Here is a 20,573-nt window from a genome sequence, read left to right on the forward strand (position 1 = left end):
CTGCAAAACATCTCACGACATTTATGAATCTGGAGGGCATTATGCTGAGTGAGATAAGTCAATCACAAAAGGCCAAATACTGTCTGAAACCACTTTAATAAAAACTCATGAAAAGGTATGCACACAGAAAGAAACAATCTCTGTTGGTCATTAGGGAGTGGAGGGGTGGGGAGAGAAAAACACTAACTAGACAATAGATAAGTGCTAACTCTGGTGAGGGGCAAGACAGTATACAATACTGGGGAAGTCAACACGACTTGACCAAGGCAAGGTCATAGAAACTTCATAGACATCCAAACTCCCTGAGGGACCGAATTACTGGGCTGAGGGCTGGGGACCATATCTGGGGGGACATCTAGCTCAATTGGCATAACATAGCTTATATGTCTATCAGTTTGTCGTACTGTGGGGGCTTGTGTGTTGCTGTGATGCTGGAAGCTATGCCACCGGTATTCACATACCAGCAGGGTCACCCATGAAGGACAAGTTTCAGCTGAGCTTCCAGACCAAGACTAGGAAGAAGGACCTGGCAGTCTACTTCTGAAACGCATTAGCCAGTGAAAACCTTATGATTAGCAGCAGAATATTGTCTGATATAGTGCTGGAAGATGAGCCCCCCAGGTTGGAAGGCACTCAAAAGATGACTGGGGAAGAGCTGCCTCCTCAAAGTAGAGTCGACCTTAATGATGTGGATGGAGTAAAGCTTTCGGGACCTTCATTTGCTGATGTGGCAAGACTCAAAATGAGAAGAAACAGCTGCAAACATCCATTAATAATCGGAACCTGGAATGTACGAAGTATGAATCTAGGAAAACTGGAAATCGTCAAAAATGAAATGGAACGTAAAAACATTGATACCCTAGGCATTAGTGAGCTGAAATGCGCTGGTATTGGCCATTTTGAATCGGACAATCGTATAGTCTACTATGCTGGGAATGACAACTCAAAGAGAAATGGTATTGCATTCATCGTCAAAAAGAACGTTTCAAGATCTATCCTGAAGTACAACGCTGTCAGTGATAGGATAATATCCATATGCCTAGAAGGAAGACCAGTTAATACTACTGTTATTCAAATTTATGCACCAACCACTAGGGCCAAAGATGAAGAAACAGAAGATTTTTATCAGCTGCTGCAGTCTGAAATTGATCGAACACGCAATCAATCACTGATAATTACTGGCGATTGGAATGCGAGAGTTGGAAACAAAGAAGAGGGATCAGTAGTTGGAAAATACGGCCTTGGTGATAGAAACAATGCTGGATATTGAATGATAGGATTTTGCAAGACCAACGACTTCTTCATTGCAAATACCTTCTTTCACCAACATAAACGGTAACTATACACATGCACCTCGCCAGATGGAACACACAGAAATCAAAATAACTATATCTGTGGAAAGAGATGATGGAAAAGCTCAATAACATCAGTTAGAACAAGGCCAGGGGACGACTGTGGAACAGACCATCAATTGCTTATATGCAAGTTCCAGCTGAAACTGAAGAAAATCAGAGCAAGTCCACGAGAGCCAAAATATGACCATGAATATATCCCACCTGTATTTAGAGAGCATCTCAAGAATAGATTTGATGCATTGGACACCAGTCATCGAAGACCAGATGAGTTATGGAATGACATCAAGGACATCATCCATGAAGATAGCAAGAGGTCACTGAAAAGACAAGAAAGAAAGAAAAGACCAAGATGGATGTCAGAGGAGACTCTGAAACTTGCTCTTGAGCATCGAGCAGCTAAAGAAAAAGGAAGAATTGATGAAGTAAAAGAACTGAACAGAAGATTTCAAAGGGCCTCTCAAGAAGACAAAGTAAAGTATTATAATGGCATGTGCAAAAAGCTGGAGATGGAAAACCAAAAGGGAAGAACACGCTCAGCCTTTCTCAACCTCAAAGAACCGAAGAAAAAATTCAAGCCTTGAGTTGCAATAGTGAAGGATTCCATGGGGAAAATATTAAACGACGCAGGAAGCATCAAAAGAAGATGGAAGGAATACACACAGTCATTATACCAAAAAGAATTAGTTGATGTTCAACCATTTCAAGAGGTGGCATATGATCAGGAACCGAGGGTACTCAAGGAAGAAGTCCAAGCTGCTCTGAAGGCATTGGCGAAAAACAAGGCTCCAGGAATTGATGGAATATCAATTGAGATGTTTCAACAAACAGATGCAGCGCTGGTGGTGCTCACTCGTTTATGCCAAGAAATATGGAAGACAGCGTCCTGGCCGACTGACTGGAAGAGATCCATATTTATGCCTATTCCCAAGAAAGGTGATCCAACCGAATGTGGAAATTATAGAACAGTATCATTAATATCACACACAAGCAAAATTTTGCTGAAGATCATTCAAAAACAGCTGCAGCAGTATTATCGACAGGGAGCTGCCAGAAATTCAGGCAGGTTTCAGAAGAGGACGTGGAACCAGGGATATCATTGTTGATGTCAGAGGGTCCTGGCTGAAAGCAGAGAATACCAGAAGGGTGTTTACCTGTGTTTTACTGACTATGCAAAGGCATTTGACTGTGTGGATCATAACAAACTATGGGCAACATTGCGAAGAATGGGAATTCCAGAACACTTAATTGTGCTCATGAGGAACCTTTACATAGATCAAGAGGAAGTTTTTCAGACAGAACACGGGGATACTGATTGATTTAAAGTCAGGAAAGGTGTGTGTCAGGGTTGTATTCTTTCACCATACCTATTTAATCTGTATGCTGAACAAATAATACGAGAAGCTGGACTATATGAAGAACGGGGCTTCAGGATTGGAGGAAGACTCATTAACAACCTGTGTTATGCAGATGACACAATCTTGCTTGTGGAAAGTGAAGAAGACTTGAAGCACTTACTAATGAAGATCAAAGACCTCAGCCTTTAGTATGGATTACACCTCAACATAATGAAAACAAAAATCCTCACAACTGGACCAATGAGCGACATCATGATAAACAGAGAAAAGAATGAAGTTGTCAAGGATTTCATTTTACTTGGATCCAAAATCAACAGCCAGGAAGCAGCAGTCAAGAAATCAAAAGACGCATTGCATTGGGTAAATCTGCTGCAGAGGACCTCTTTAAAGTGTTGAAGAGCAAAGATGTCACCCTGAAGACTAAGGTGCGCCTGACCCAAGCCATGGTATTTTCAATTGCATCATATGCATGTGAAAGCTGGACAATGAATAAGGAAGACCGAAGAAGAGTTGACATCTTTGAATTGTGGTGTTGGCGAAGAATATTGAATATACCATGGACTGCCAAAAGAACGAACAAATCTGTCTTGGAAGAAGTGTGGCCAGAATGCTCCTTAGAGGCAAGGATGGTGAGACTGCGTCTTACAAACTTTGGACATGTTGTCAGGAGGGATCAGTCCCTGGAGAAGGACATCATGCTTGGCAGCGGAAAAGAGGAAGACCCTCAACGAGGTAGACTGACACAGTGGCTGCAACGATGAGCTCAAGCATAACAACGATTGTAAGGAGGGCACAGGACCGGGCAGTGTTTCGTTCTGTTATGCACAGGGTCGCTATGAGTCATTGGCACCTAACATCAACAACAACAGTTTATAAAGAAAATGTTCTATATCCTACTTTGGTGAGTAGCATCTGGGGTCTTAAAAGCTTGTGAGCAGCTACCCAAGATACTCCACTGGTCCCACCCCAGCTGGAGCAAGGGCAACTAGATGGTGACTGACTACCACCACTGACTGCTCTGACAGGGATCACAACAGAGGGTCCCAGACAGAGCTGGAGAAAAATATAGAACAAAAGTCTAACTCACACAAAAAAGACTAGAATTACTGGTCTGACAGAGACTGGAGAAACCCTGAGAGTATGGCCCCTGGACACCCTTTTAACTCAGTACTGAAGTCACTCCTGAGGTTTACCCTTCAGCCAAAGATCAGACAGGCCCATGAAACAAAATGAGACTAAATGGGCACACCAGCCCAGGGGCAAGGATGAGAAGCCAGGAGTGGGCAAGAAAGCTGGTAATTGGGAACTCAAGGTTGTGAAGGGAACAGTATTGATGTGTTGTAAGGTTGGCAACCAATGTCACAAAACAGTATATGTACTGTTTAATGAGAAACTAGTTTGCTCTGTAAACCTTCATCTAAAGTACAATAATAATAATAATAAATCCAAATAAAATAAAACCTAGTCTCTGCGGGGAAGGATGTTAGCATGAAAAAAAATCTGAAAGAAGAAATATCAACCTTGTCAACCCTTTGTGATAACAGGAAGCTTTCATTTTCTAAGTCTATATTTTTGTAATGTTTGGATTTTGTATAAGCCCAAGTTACTTTGTAATGCTTTTAGAAGGTAACTGATGGTGTTAGGAAGTGCCCAGAAAGCGCCCAGGGCGGGGCCCTACTGTTAAGTGCTGTAGGAGAGGGGTGGGGAGGAACTCAAAGGAGGAAAAGCTGGGCCCCCATTTCCCCACAAAACCTAGCTCAGAACAGACACCTAATGAGTAAATTAGGGGCCCTCAAAGACCATGCGGGGGGACCGGCAGACATCCTATAGTAGAAAGAGAAAAGAATGAGAGATGGGACCTTGTGTTACGAAGCCCACTCTGCCACCTGACCCTAGGGAAGGCTCTGCCCCTCTCTGGGCCTACATTTTCCCCTAGTTTTTTTTTTTTTTTTTTGTAAAAATAAAGCCAGAAATCTGTCTAAGGCAATTCCCCCAAGCTCCAGCAGATGGTGTGGCTTGCCTATTTTTCTCAACTGCTTTGAGCAAGGCAGGGTTTGGCGTTTTTTTTTTTTTTTTTAGCAAAAAGAATTCCCAGAAGTCCAGGAGATGGCTCCTTCTTCAGGACACAGAAGTTTCATTCTTGCCCTCTCCCTCAGGGTAACCTGCTCAAAGCTGCAGAACAGGGGAACGGCTCGTTGCAATAATAATAACAATAATAAGAACAAAGGGGAAAGGGGAAACAAGGGAAAAATTATGACAGTTCCAAGAATAATAGTAAAGATAGCATTTAATAAGTGCTTATGTGTTTTTTTTTTTTTAGGTACATCGCTTATTCAACCACCTCAACAGTCCTCTGGGGTAAGTTTACAACATGATTCAGAAAGGTCTCAGGCTGACCCATGTGACTCCCAGGCCCAGACTCACCCACCACAGTACAGCTACTGTGTATGAGAAGGGACAGACCCTGAGCAGACCACACCATCTCTCTGAGCCTTGGCTTCTTCATCTCTTTACTCCCAACTAGCATGTTAGCTCCATGAGAACAGGAATTTATGTCTGGGTTTTCACCAGGCAGACTGAAGGAACTAACCCTGGACACCAGCAGCTGGGCCAGCACGCTCCAGCTGTTCCACCCCCAGACTCTCAACTAGCGCCTGGCAAAGAGAAGGCACTCCATCAATATTTGCTGAATTAATTTGAATTTATCAATTACCTACCTACGTACCTACCTACCCACCCACTGCCTACCTGTGGGGATGATAAAGTGATTCCTTCTCAGGACTGTGGGGAAAGGCCTCTGTCCACCACAGAGCGCTGCACAGATGTCCTTGTCTGATAACTCTAGAATCTGACACCGAGGGATGGAGTTACCAGCTCCATCACAAAGGCCAGCTTTACACTGGAACAGATTCACTGGGGTTTTGGCCCTTGCCCTTGGTTCACCTGACTTTATAAGCTACCCAGTGCAGGAAGCTGACTCTCCTGGCATAGAGAGGGAACTGAGCCAAACTGAAAGCCAAACCCTGGGAAACACCAACTGAGCCAAAGTGCTCTGGCTGCCCCATCCGTATATTCTAACCTCGGGAAACAGCGATTCCAAAGATGGTCTGGGGCCTGGGTCTAGTGAGCTCTCTGACCCATAGCACAAACACATCATTTCATGTCTCTTTTGCATTTGTATTCTCCTTCCCCAACCCTTTGCCCTTTAAAGTCAACAGCAAAGGAGAAATGAATTCTGAGTTGGAAATCAGTCAGAAAATGGTCACTCAGGCTATTAATGAGAGTGTAAACTGTTGCAATCACATGGGGAAGTGATTTGGCAATGTGTATCAAGAAATCTCAGCTTGACCACTATTATAAGAACTCTAGATAAAGTTTAAAACACAGAAGAAAATATTCTTTGATAGTTATGAGGGTGGGGAGGGAGGGAAAGGGATATTCACTAACCAGATAGTAGACAAAAATTTTTTTAGGTGAAGGGAAGGGCAACACATAACACAGGGATAGTCAATACAACGGGGCTAAACCAAAAGCAAGGAAGTTTCCTGAATACAACCAAACACTTTGAAGGCCACAGTAGCAGGGACAGGGGTCTGGGGACCATGGTTTCAGTGGACATCTAGGTCAACTGGCGTAACAAAATGTATCAAGAAAATGTTCTGCATTCCACTTTGGTGAGGCGTCTGGGGTCTTAAATGCTAGCAAGCAGCCAACTAAGATGCATAAATTGGTCTCAAGCCACCCAGAGCAAAGGAGAATAAAGAACACCAAAGACACAAGGTAAATATGAGCCCATGAGACAGAAAGGGCCACATAAACCAGAGACTCCATCAGCCTGAGACTGGAAGAGCTAGATGGTGCCCAGCTACCACCGATCACTGTCCTAGCAGGGAGCACAGCAGAGAATCCTCGATGGAGCAGGAGAATAGTGGGATGCAGATCTTAAATTCTCGTAAAAAGACTAGGCTTAACGGTCTGACTGAGATGGGAAGGACCCTGACGGTCACGGTGCCTGGAGCCTTTGATAGCCCAAGATTGGAACCATTCCCGAAACCAAGTCTAAAGACAGGGATGAGACAGACAATAATGCGGGTGAGGAGTGAACTTCGTGGCTCAAGCAGACACACAAGACTGTGTGGGCAACTCCTGGCTGGTGGTGAGTTGAGAAGGCAGAGAGGGACAGGAGCTGGCTGAGTGGACATGGGGAATACAGGGTGGAGAGGAGGAAGGTGCTGTCTCATTAAGGGAAGAGCAACTGGGAGTGCATGGCGGGGTATGTATGGCTTTTTGTATGAGGGACTGACTTGATATGTAAACTTTCATCTAAAGCACAATAAATAAATTTTTAAAAAACTGAACTTTTTTCATATCCTTGGGCCATAAATCAACTTAAAATAATTTTTAATTATTTTATATTTCTATATTAAAATTATATATAAGAAGATAATTCAAGTTGGGCACAAAGATCAATGTACAGAGATGTTCGTCACAGTATTATTTATAATAGTAAAAAACTGAAGACACCAAGACAAGTCCCTAAATGGACAACAGAGAAGAAATATATACACATTTCACTAATTTATATATACAGATGACGTGTTTGTGAGTATTTTTTAAACTCATGGGAAAATGTTCACAAATACTGTTAAGTGAAAAAGAATTTCAATGATACCATTGAACCAAACACCAAACTGTTGCCATCAAGTCAATTCCAACTCATGGTGACCTCATGTGTTACAGGGCAGAGCTGCTCCACAGGGTTTTCTTGGTTGTAATCTTTACTGAAGCAGATCACCAGGCTTTTCTTCCATGGCACTGCTACATGGGTCTGAACCACTAACCTTTAGGTTAGCAGAGTGCAAACCATTTGTGCCACCCAGGGGTCGCTTATGAAATAATCATATATGTTAATATTATTTAAATTATGAGTGATAAAAACTTTTTTGCATTCTAAAAGTTTTCTACAATGAAAGAATTCCCTGTATTTTTTAATTATTTAATTTTTGAGTATGTATGTACACATGTGGCACAAAGCTCAAAAGGTATAAAAGGAAAAATAGTAAGAGCTCAGTCTCCTTCCCACCTGTCCCAGAACCCTCTCCAGGGCAGCATAGCTGCCGTGTGCCCTTCCAGAGTTAGTCTACGCACTTCCTCCCTCGTTTCCCACCTTCCCCGTGAGTCCCTTCCTCTCTCCCAGCTTCCTCTCCCCCCATCTGAATAACGAAGACTGAAGTATGATTGCTAAGTCTCTTTCAGTGCTGACATTTCGTACAATCGTTCTTCATTTATTAAATGTTTACTCAACACCTACTATATACTAGACACTGTGCAAGGCACCAGGTAACCATTGGAGACTTAAAAAACACTTTCTCTACCCACGTGGAATTTACAATCTGCTAAGAAAAAAAAATCATTTAACAAGTAAATCCATAATCACAAAACAAAGTGTGGTACATGCTACGAAGAAGAGAGAAAGGTCCTCTGCATACAAATGGCTCAGTTAAAGGCTGTATGATCAGGGAAGGCCTCCTTGAGAAGATAACTTTAGGCTGAGGTCTACAAGGAGTTGGAGAGAGAGGGATCCAGGCAGGGCTAACAGCCTATCTAACAGCAAGCTAATATCTCACACCCCAGCTCTAGCCCTACGGGATGGTAAAGAGTGAAATAACCTAGTTCCTTCCTCAGCTTCAGGAAGCTCTAGTGCCTCTGTGGAGTCTGGATGCTTGCAAGGCATTTGACTGACTTGGAATGCCCCTGATGGAAGTGAGGCACCCTTGCCTCCACTTCCCAAATCTCTCCATGTCCAGGGTCGGCTCTGCTCCTGCAGGTGCTTGCTCTGTGGGGTCGAGGGAGTCAGGGTGCTGTCAGATGTCGCTACAGGGAGTGGCCTTCTTTCCTCTGTTTCTAATACTCCCCCAGCTTTGTAAACTACAGAGGCACTGGGCTATGCCAACAGCTACAGTCTGCTTCCAAGTCTGCAGCTTATTAGTCTTTAGTGCTCAAACAGATTCCATTACAGCTTCAAATTGTTTTCCCAAATATACTAGAAAGGTCATTCCTGATTTTTTTTTTCTTTCTTTCTTTTTTAAAAAATTAAATATTTGCAGAGACTGTACAAAGAGAAAGCAGACCATTTTGCAGAGAACTCAGAGCCCAGAGTGGGACTGGGTCCCACAGGAGAGGCCTCCTGGGGGTGGAGACAAGGTTCGCTAAGGGTTCTCTGAGGGAAGAAAAGGCTGTGGAATGGCCTAGTGAGCTGGCATTCCCCAAATTCAAAGGGAGGCGGCTTCTCTCTGTGATGGTCAGAGGTGGTCAGAGGCATACAGGCGTGGGTTACCACTGAGGAACCTGTCGCGTGCCAGGGCAGCGCCTGCTGCCATTGGAAGAGCAGTTCCAGTGTAGCTTTTCCTTGAAGGCAGTCCGGCCAGCCCTTTGGCCTCTGCACTTGGAAGTCCCCGACCATGCAGTGCAGGTGCAGGTAGGTGGAGGGACTGCACTGGAAGGCCACGGGGTGAGGAAGAAAGGAAGGGTGCTGGAGTCGGACAAGGTCCTCTGTGACTTCCACAGTGCCAGTCCCATGTCCTCCTCTTACATGGCCTCTCAGTGCACTCAACACTGCAGACTGCTTGCTTCTTGGCCCACTCTCCTCGAGAGGCTTCCAGACATCACACCCTCAGGGACCCCATTCCTACTTCTCCAGCCACTTCTCCATGTCTTGTACACAGGCCCCTCCTCCTGTTCCAGACCTTTATGTTAGAGCCCCCAGGACTTGACTCTCTCTCTTCTCTTCCTGGGGCTTCTCACCCTTCCCTGTGGTTTTAAAGAGTTAATGTTGATGACTCCCAAATAGCCCCAAGCCTCTCTTAGGAGCTCTAGATTTGTGAATGCAACTTGGGTTTCTTACCAGCCTTTTAAACTCCACGTGCCCAGGGCACAAGCCTGCCCTCCTTCTGTCTTCCCCAGCTCAGTAAAGTCCCCACCACTGGCCAGGTTGCTTAAGCTAGAAACCTGGAGCCAACCTGATTCCTCTTCTTCTGCCACCACGCACGCATAATCCGTTACCATCCTGTCGTTTGTATGTGCAAAATACAGCTTGAGGTTGCCACTTCTCTCCTCCATGTCCACCCCAGTCTCTATTAGGTCTCACTTGACACCTAGCAGAGTCCCCTAAATACAGCTCCCCCTACCCAAGGCCTGTGTTCTACACAAGCGCCAGGGGGTGTTCTCAAAACAGAAGTCGGGTCATGTGACTCCGCTGCTTGAATTCAACCTTTGATGCTTTTCCACTCCACATCCAGCAAAATCCAAACCCCTTATTACAGCCCCCTAAGTCCTGCATTGACCTGGCCCTGCCTTCCTCTGCCACCTTCCACCTCATTGCCACTCTCCTTTTGGCCCATTTTGCTCTGGCCATGCAGGCCTCTCTTTAATTTGGCAAACCAGCTAAGCTCTGCCTGGCCTCAGGGCCTTCACATAGACTGTTCCCTCTGCCTGGAACATTCTCCATCACCTTGTTTTTTACAGAGCTGATTCCTTACCCTTCAGGTCCCTCTTGAAATGCCACTCATCAGAGAGGCCCTCCCTGACCATCCTGGTCACAGCATGTTTCCTCGTGTCATTCTGTGCCACTTTACCCTGTTCGTACTTCACAGCATTTACCAAAACGTGTGGTTATTTGTGTAATTATTTTTGTCTCTTTCTTTCACTAAACTATCTAAATTAAACTGTAAATTCCACAAGGGCAAGAACCATGTATGTCCACTCACTGTCTGGTATACTGTACTCAACAAATACCTGTAAAATAAACAAATGGGTGTTTCCTCATCTGTAAAATGAGGATAATACCGACCTCTCAGGCTTTATCGTGATGATTAAATGAACTAATGTATGTAAAGCATAGCACCTGGCCCATAGTAAGTGCTCAATAAATGCTGGCCATTATTATTATTATTGTTACAATCATGATTGAGTTTAATCCTCCTCTGATCCTCCCCAAGACACATCTTGAATGTACTCTCTTGCCTAAAACCCATCAGCGATTGCCATTTGAGAAGAAGCTTAAATGTTTTAACTAGCGCATGAGGCCTGCTGTGATCAGCTTACCTCTCTAGTGCCACCTCCTGCCACTCAGTCACAGGTACAATTTGTAGTTCCCATGCTATCTTGTGCAATTTTGTACCTGTGTGCCCTGGAGTTTTCTATAACTTCTATCTCAAATAGCATTTCCTCTTTTTCTTTATTTTCCAACCACAATTTATTCTTCCAAACTCAGCTCCAGCATCATTTCCTCCTGGAGTCTTTCCTGACAAGGTTGAGCCTCTCATAGTCCTTACTACACACCCACAATAACAGGGTCCTTGACAGTCTGGCCACAAGCCTGTGAGCTCCCTGTGAGCAGAGAATGTGTCATGTCCACCGCACAAGGCAGGTACTTGGCAAGAGTCTCCTGAATAAGCATGGAGAACTGGTTATAGCCTGAGGCTGGGGTGGCAGTGTATCACGGTGACTGACACCGCAGGGCTCAAATCCCTGTGGGTCTGGAAGCAAGGAGTGGGCTTGGCTTCCCGAAGGAGTCCACGGCGCTGCAGTGCTGTGAAAGGGCCCAGTGGTGGAGGGACTGGGATAGGCAGCAGAGCCTCCACAGGGCTGCAACTGCACTGTTTGTTTGGAATAAATGGACATGTTTGGGCTCACGGGGTCAGGAACATTCTGTGTGGTTTGGCTGGTTTGGGCTTCGCCTGGGAGGCTGGGGGCCAGTGCTGAAATGACAGCACTAAAGCTTTTAAGCACACACAGAAATTGTCTCAGAAGTAGATTCCTGGCCCCGTATTTTCACATTTTCAGGACCTTGACATGGGGGCCCTATAGGACAAGAAGCCTCTGAGTTCTGCCTACCACTAATGCTTATTGGGAAGGCCCAGGCTGAGCTGCCTCAGAGTCCAGTGTGGTACAGTGGCCACAGCAGGGGCTTTGGAGCCTCTCAGACCTTTACCCTCCTCCAGCTGGGTGGTGTTGCTGAGCACCTTACCTGACTGCAAATTCCTCTTCTGTAAAACAGGGTGCTAACACTGCCTCAGAAGGCTGTGATTAGAATTAACCATACCCAGCTTTATAGAGCTCTTACCGGGTGCTAGACTCTGCTCAGCGCCTTACAGGCATTCTCTCACTGAATGCTTGAATTTTACAGCAACTCCATGAAATAGAAAATATTACCATCCTGTTTTTCCCAAGAGGAAGCTGAGGCTCAGGGAGGTTGAGTAACTTGCCCAAGGTCATACACCCACTGAGTGTGGAGAAGGATTGAGCCTGCACCATTAGGCTACAAAATATGGAAATAAATTAGCACCATGCCTGAGATATAGTTAAGGGTTTGTTAAAAGGTGCCCATTTCCCTCTCTCCCCTTCCTTCTCCTCTATGTCCATTTCTGAAGGGCAAGAGACCAATAACGTGCCAAGAACACATCCTACGATGTCGGCTAAAACATGTATCCTGACACACACTAACATGCTTAAGGAAAATTCTGTTTAGGAATTTTCAACTGGAAGTAAAAATCTTCAGAATCCTTCCAGTGATGCTGATCCTTTGAATTCTGCCACCAAATCTTATTTTTGGTATATAGCTTCATGAAAACAATAACTATTTCGGAGTACAAATTTTAAACCTCTCACTTCCTCAGCATCTGTATCTCACCCTATGGCAGTGTTATTACTTCATAGAGGGCTGGGGCTGGGGACTGAAATCACTGATGCAAACTCTCTCCCATCCATGAAATTCTGTGCCTCTATGGAGGTACTCGGAAAGAGGCAGAAGAGTCCAGCTGGGTTCCTGCTTGATGGCAGGCAAGCTGGGTCTCCCTAGGTCTCACGCTGCTTAAGCGTTATCTAAGCTGGGTGAAGGCTCAGTCAAAAAGCAAGGTTCCCAGAGAGCAGAGGTGCTGGGGAGGGTGAGGCAGGAAGGGGAAGTGAGATCACTTCCAAACAGGCCTGCCAAAGGCCCGGGGGCTCGGCTGGGCTTCAGCCAAGACCAGCTAGGCGCCTCTGGGCAATGTTCTTACCCCTCAAACCTCAGATATCCCAAGTGTGGAATAAAGAATAAAGGCATAAGACTGCACATCTCTGTAATGGTTTTGAAACATGCTTGCACAGACTTTGACCCTCCTCCTATCAAGAGGTGGAGTCTGATTTGTACCCCCTGGAAGGAGCAGGCCTTAGTGACTAAGTGACTAGCTTCTAACAAATGAAATGCAGCAGCAGTGATGCTACAGGACTTCCAAGGCAAGGTTAGAAAAGGTGGTACAGTTTCCACCTGGCTCTCACACAGAACTCATGCCTTTGGAGCTTCGAGCTGCGTGTAGGAAATCTGAGGCTACCATGCTGTAAGGAAGTCCAAAGTAGCCCTGTGAAGTGACTACATGGTACAGTCCTGAGACACACAGAGTGTGTCTAGTGGCTCCAGCCCCAGCTGCTCGCTCCAACTGTTATCTACCAGCAACTACACGAGCAATCCAAGCCAGAATAGCCAGCCAAGCTGTTCTCAAACTCCTGACCCCCAGAAGCCATGAGAGATAAAAAAAGTATTGCTGTTGCTTTAAGCCACTGTTATGGATTGAATTGTGTCCCCCCAAAATGCGTATCAGCTTGGCTAGGCTATGATTCCCAGTATTATGTGGCTGTCTTCCATTTTGTAAGCTGATGTAATTTTCCTATGTGTTGTAAATCCTAACCTCTATAATGTTAATGAGGCAGGATTAGAGGTAATTATGGTAATGATGCAGGACACAATCTACAGGTTTAGGTTGTACCTTGAGTTAATCTCTTTTGAGATGTAAAAGAAAGAACTGAGCAGAGAGAAGAGGGGTCTCATTACCATCAAGCAAGAAGGGGCCTCATTACCACCAAGTAAGAAGAGCCAGAAGCAGAGTGTGTCCTTTGGACCTGGGGTCCCTATGCTGAGAAGCTCCTAGACCAGGGGAAGACTGATGATAAGGACCTCCCCCCAGAGCCAATAGAGAGAGAAAGCCTTCCCCTGGAGCTGGTGCCTTGAATTTGGACTTCAAGCCTCCTAAACTGTGGGAGAATTTGTTTGTTAAGGCGATCCACTTGTTGTATTTCTGTTATAGCAGCAACTAGATAACTAAGACAGCCACTAAGTAATGGGAGTGATTTTTTTTTTTAATGCTGCAATAGATAATCAGAACAATCTCTACGGTCCCTTCTCTAGGATGCTATAAAAATCACCCCCAAAATATACTGTAGAGAGAATGAAAGGAAGTAAGATACCATCTCTATAATATTCATTCATTCATCCAACAAAATTTTACTAATCACTCAATGTGTACCAAGCTTGGGACTTGAAGCCACAGGTACAAAGACAATAAGACACCATCCATGCCTTTGAGAGAAGTTCATGGTCTAGTTGGTAAGGCAGAGTCATAAACTTGTAACAGAAAACCAATGGTGGGGGCAGGGCAAATATCAGAACGATCAGAATCACTGGTGGTCAGTTCCGAACTATACTCTTCACTTCTAATATGCCTGGGGCATGGGGCATGCTCTCTAGCTGATGGTCGCTGCCTTAATCAGCCCTGTTACTGATGGGAGGGTGATACAGCCCATGGGAGGGTGATACAGCCCATGGGAGGGTGATACAGCCCATGGGAGGGTGATACAGCCCACCCATGTGATGGGACAGAAAAGAGCGTAGGGACCACACCTGTAGATCCATCTTTAAAAACAATGCAACAAGAGCTCTAACAAAGAGATGCACAGAAGAGTGGGGGTGTGGCTGGCCAGGCATTTACATGTTGTTGTTGTTAGTTGCTGTGGAAGGGGCTCCCACTCATGGTGAGTCGTTTATACACAGTCTCTAATTTTAAGGATGATACTCCCTCCCTCCCTTTATCTTTATTGCTTGCCAGACACTGGGGCTCCAGCAGTGAACAAGACAGCTCCTGCCTTCACAAAACTCCCTTCAGTTAGGGATTCACGCTAACAAACAGAATATCAGGTGGCAGAAGTTCGAAAGTAGGGCAAAGGGACAGGAAGTGACAGGGGAGTGAGGTTTCCTAGAGTGGACAGGGGAGTCTCTGTGATAAAGGTGACACTGGCACACCTGAAGGCAGTGAGGAGTGGGCCAGGAAGAGTGAACAGCATGCGGTGCGTGACGAGGGAAGATGCTTGCTGTCCAGAAAGATTAACAGGGAATTACAGAATGTTTATTCTTTCAGTCAGTCAACATTTACTGTGTGTATTTTTTTTTTTAATTGTTTTCCAGCAATGATATCAGGTACATTTAGAGGCATTGCTTTATTTAATCCCCACAACAGAGAGCCTCAGAAAAGGGGTGTGAATTGCCCAAGGTCCTGCAACCAGTTAGTGACTGAATCAGGAGTTGAACCTAGGTTTCCTCATTCCTAATTCAGTACACATTCTTTAGGATGATGCATTCTGGGAATGACTTTGTCATGATGTGGATGACACTGCATCTGCCTCATCAGAGTACTGTCCTGTTTCCAAATTTCCTGCCCCTCTGGCTTCTCTCAGCTTGAATGGCTCTTCCCAACTGGGTTAAATCAGGCCATGCACTGTAGTAATGGGGATGGTGAGCATTCAGAGTGCCTCGTGCATACTGCCTAAGAAATGTTCTACAAAAACGACTGAGCTAATGAGTCAGGAGAGATAGACAATGGGTCTGCTAATGAGAAACAGCTCCAGAAAGCGTGTAGTTCAATGTCCTCCAAGGTCTGAGAGGATGCTTTGCATGCTGCCTCCTGAATTTCAAAGAGTGACCCGTATCTACACGAGTGCCCTTCACATCGACAACTGCAGCAAGACAGAGAAAGCAAGCCAGGGATGCAGATGACAGGAAGGGGATCCTACGCTGAGCTATCACTGGTTCTGTTGCCCATGGAGAAATGCAGCCCCACGGAGACATCATCATTTTACAGGCACTCGCTGACAAGGGTCTACTTGACACTAGAGGTTGACATGTGGAAAACAACTCAGAAAAAAAACCTGTCTCCTGCATCAGCTCCAAATTCGGGCATATCAGAGACGTGCTGGTAGCTTCTTAGCTCTGACAAAGCCATTTATAAAATATATTAGAGTCAAACCTCATTTATCTAATTATCCCTCAGGGAATGATGACTCACTCCAGATCACCAAGATCCCCAAACTGTTAGGCACTTTTAGTCTTTTAAGGATCGAAACCTTATCTGGAGACAGAAAGTAGATTAGTGGTTGCCTAGGGCTGGGGCTGGGGCCTTGGGGATAAAAGCTAAGGGTTCTGGGGTTTCTTTTTGGATGATGAAAATGCTCTGAATGTGACCGCGGTTACTGATGCACAACTCTGTGAATACACTAAAAGCCACCGGATCATATGCTTCAAACTGACGAACTGCATGACACGTGAGTCATATCTCAATAAAGCTATTAAAAAAAAAACCTTTATCTGAATCATCATGGACAGAAATTTCGAGTGTTTACATGTGTTACACTAACGCGTTAATGTATTACCCACTAATCTTAGTGATCTAGGGTTATTGCTATGAACATATACAGCAATGTTCTCACTATTCAAATACACAGGGCTCCTTGCCCTAAACAGCCCCATATTTTTCTGCTTACTTTATATTTTCTAAAAACTTCCTATACTTCCACCTTAGTTCGGTGGTTAAGCTCAGGTGCTTAGGTCACATATCGCTTGCTGACTGATTGGCTGTGTGACCTCTGGTGAGTTTACTCAATCTGTCTGTGGCCCAGTTTTTCCATCTGTAAAACAACAGCACCAACCTCACTGGAGCACCATGAGGGCTGACAATGTACATAAAGCACTGGATGCTGTTCTTGGCAGTCGTAAGCTAGACTACATCTGAGCTATCGACACTGCTCTAGCTGCTGACGGTGTCACTGCCTAGGCCAGCCCTCCTGAGCTATGAACACAGAAACCAGGAAACGCACATGGTACGTTCAGTGAGATGAAACGGGCTGGGTGGTGTGATTACGTGACGGGACTTTGGGACACTCATAGGATTGCTTGGAGCTTCAATAATATTATGCAGTTTGTCCCAGGTCACTCCTAAATTAAAAAGTCCAGAGAACTAGTGTGTTCTCCCCAAATCCTGGCATCTACAAGGCTGATGCCCAAGGGGAAAGGGTGGCCCGCCACACTCTGGGCTCTCTCTAGAACAATGGTTCCTAAAATGCCGAGTTCGCAGACACATTTGAGAATCTGAGGAAAATGACGGACATGTGGTCCAGAAGAGTACATATACGTAGATATACAAATTGTGCCCATGACTACCGGGGGCCTTGAATCCCTGAAGCCCACCCATAAACCCGTGGTTAAAAACTCTAGCCCTATTCTTCATATAAGTCCCGCCTTCTCAAGGTTTAGAGGCTCTGGGCCACAGTGCTCCCATAGCCATTGGAACAGAGGCCTTTTGGGGGCATGCCCTCCTGAACTAGCCTTGGCTGGACAAACAGTCCTGGGAGTGACTACCGCATCCTAGTCACTGCAAACATCTACCTCCAGGGAGTTCTCGGGGCACTGAGTCTGAACAGAAAGCCTGGTGGCTCAGGAAGCTACTGTCCAGCAAGGCCCAGAAACCTTGCTGCTGAGCAAGGCAGCTGCCTGCCAAAAGAGACCCTCTGCTCTGCCAACAGAGAAGAGGAACCCTATGAGATGTGCTGGAGGCAAGGTTTGCCATGAAAGGGAGCTCAGGGGAGCTAGAAATCACCCAAACTCCTGCCGGGACCTGGACAGAGAGATAAAGAAGCTCAAGATTCTGCCCAAGGAGATGAGCTGAGGTATGGAGTCTGAGACTGGCTGAATTCTGGCCCCACCAATCACTAGCTGTGTGATGAGGAGCTGTCCCTTTATTTCTGTTGGGCAATACACTATCTAGAAGGCCTGCAGAAGGTATACCAGCAGAATAGCAAGTCTTAGCACAATAGAGCATGGGCTCAAGTCTGGTTGTTCCACTTAACCATGGGCAAGTTATTTTACCTCTTTGAGCTTCAGTTTCCCCATCTTTAAAATGGGGACAGTAATGCAAGCTTCATAGGATTAAACTAAATAAGATGAAGAAGTACTTAAGTGCTTATTGGAACTCTGGTGGTACAGTGGTTAAGAGCTTGGCTGCTAACCACAACGCTGGCAGTTCAAATCTACCAGTTGCTCCTTGGAAACCCTATGGGGCAGTTCTACTCTGTCCTATAGCGTTGCTATGAGTCAGAAGCGACTCATCAGCAACAGGTTTGGTTTGGTTTCTAAATGCTTATCGTAATGCTTGGTATATGGTTTAAACAAACTAATTCTGGAAGCTTTGCCCAGGAACTCTTCTGGCTTAGAGTGTGGCTGTCTTAGTTATCTAGTGCTGCTATAACAGAAATACTACCAGTGGATGGCTTAACAAACAGAATCTTATTCTCTCACAGTCTAGGTGGCTAGAAGTTCAAATTCAGGGCACCAGCTACAGGGGAGGGCTTTCACTCTCTATTGGCTCTGGAGGAAGGTCCTTGTCATCAATCTTCCCCTGGTCAGGAACTTCTCAGCACAGGGACCCCGGGTCCAAAGGACGCGCTCCGCTCCTGGTTCTTCTTGCTGGGTGGTAATGAGGTTCCTATCGCTCTGCTTGCTTCTCTCTCCTTTTATTTCTTGGAAGATAAAAGGTGATGCAGGCCACATCCCAGAAATTCTCCTTATATTAGTTCAGGGCTGTGACCTGAGTAAGGGTGTTACAGCCCATCCTAAACCTCTTTAACATAACCTAATCTTGCCTCATTAACCACAGGCAGAGATTAGGATTTATAATACATAGGAAAATTGCATCAGATCACAAAATGGAGGACAACCACATTAATACTGAGAATCATGGCCTAGCCAAGTTGACGCATATTTTGGAGGGGCACTATTCAACCCATAACAGTGGCCAAGCACATATCTGGCCCTTTGTCAATATATGCTTCTGCCCCTTGGTGGGGTGACTTAGAGAGAGTTGACTGTGAGCCTGCAGCTGGCCCTCATGCAAAGAGGTAGATGCAACTCTAGCCAGTGCCTGACTGACCCTGTGTCTTAGGCTTCTGGGCTGCCCTTATCATAGAGGATGAGCTGTAGCTGCAAGGGTTGTGATATCTTCATAAGGATTTCAACAAATCATTACATGGGAAACAAAGCAGAAATATTTCTCTGGAAGCCCCAGCGGGGTTTGTAAAATAACCATGATGAGACAGAGAGGACAAAGGTGAGACTTATGATTCTCAGATAATAAGACAAGGACGCTGAGGCTCACAGGTGCGAAGTGACTTGTGCACGGCAACTTATATTCTTTCCTTTACATTGTATCCTCCTCCCCACCCTACCCCAACCCCACAGCCTCCTCTTTCCTCTCCAAGGAGAATTATCTACTCTCAGGGTTTGCCACTCTATCCCCAGCTCTCTTAAAAGGTCCAAGGAATGGAGGAGCAGAGGTACTGAGAAGTGAGGTGATGAGAGTAGAGTAGGCAGGGTCCGGAACTCATGCTACTGCATCACCCAAACTGGAAGCAGAGCCTCCTTCCTAAGTCTGATTCACACGTCTCCCCTGCTTAAAACCCACCAGTGATTTCCATTCTTAGCCATCAGGATAAAGCCCAGACTCATTCCCGCCACCTTCAGACTCAACACCAGTTGCTGCATTATATGTAACTCATGCAACCCCCTCCAGCCCCCCAGGAGCACTGCACCCTCTCTAGCTTCCAGTTCTTCACCATGCTACTTTCTGAGCCTGTCAGCCTCCTCCTGCCCACTCTTCTCTGGGCCACTTTCCATTCACCTTTCAAGCCTCAGTACTCTCCACTCACAACCCTCTAGACCTGTTACTTATCTCCTAACAACCAGACCTATGAGCTTCCTGAGGGCAGGGGCTGTATCTGACATTTTTGCTCCGGTATCCAGTGCCCAGTTCATAGGAGATGCTCCATAACTACTTACTGAACAAATGTATAAATGAAAACGACTTTTCCTGGCCTAGGCAGGACTCTAGACCGAGCTACACTGGACATAGCTGCCCTCTTCCCTATAATGCTAAGGGCAGAGGGAAAAACAAGTCCTTCCCCCTCCTCATGAACCTTCCATTCTAGTTTATGGACAGAGTGGAGTGGATCCAGCAGGCTCTTCAAAGAGAAGAGCTCTTCCCCTGGCTTTTTAGCATCCTTGTGAAAATTCTAGCTATGGAAAGGACCTAGGTGGGTATGGGCCAGCCTGGCATGTGTGGTCTTCTATTCTGAAAACCTTAACAATTACATTCATGGATCCTGGGTGGACTAGAAGATCTCTGTGGATGCTCTACCTTGACTTGACATTGCAAAAAGATTCATCAGATTTATGGATAAATGGTAATGTTAATCAAAAGGTTAGCAGTTTGAATCCACCAGTCGTTCTTTGGAAACTCTATGGGGCAGTTCTACTCTGTCATATAGGGTCACTATGATTCAGACTTGACAACAACGGCAAGTAGTGCTTGAGGCAAAAAGCCAATTATTATGTTGTCTTCAATTTGTTATTAACTTATGCCAGAAATATTTAGATATCATAAAAATCTGAGCAATGACCAAAGGTGACAATACTTCTAGGCAAGTCATTCGTACTCTATGAACTGCAATTTGTGTCCAACTAGAAGGGACCTGCACCATCTCTTCTCACCAGACGACTGGACCAAACCCTTTTTTGGGGAACTGGGTTTCTCCTGCTTTTGCTCCTCTATCACAGTATTAAAATTCCTAACATGTGCCCTAGTCTTTGTGAAAATAGCTTTACACAAACACTTGGTGGAAAGTTGACATCGTGCCCAAGTCTATTAACATCTGCTGTGTATGATTCAAT

The 20,573-nt window shown here is 45.4% G+C and overlaps 1 protein-coding gene across 7 annotated transcripts in view; it reads right to left on the minus strand.

Moving 5' to 3' along the window:
• Nucleotides 1–20,573, minus strand: part of PKIG (cAMP-dependent protein kinase inhibitor gamma) — a 113,371-nt gene that overhangs the window by 13,783 nt on the left and 79,015 nt on the right. The window lies entirely within an intron of this gene.

Source organism: Elephas maximus, chromosome 25 (assembly GCF_024166365.1).
Source record: "Elephas maximus indicus isolate mEleMax1 chromosome 25, mEleMax1 primary haplotype, whole genome shotgun sequence".
Classification (NCBI taxonomy): Eukaryota; Metazoa; Chordata; class Mammalia; order Proboscidea; family Elephantidae; genus Elephas; species Elephas maximus.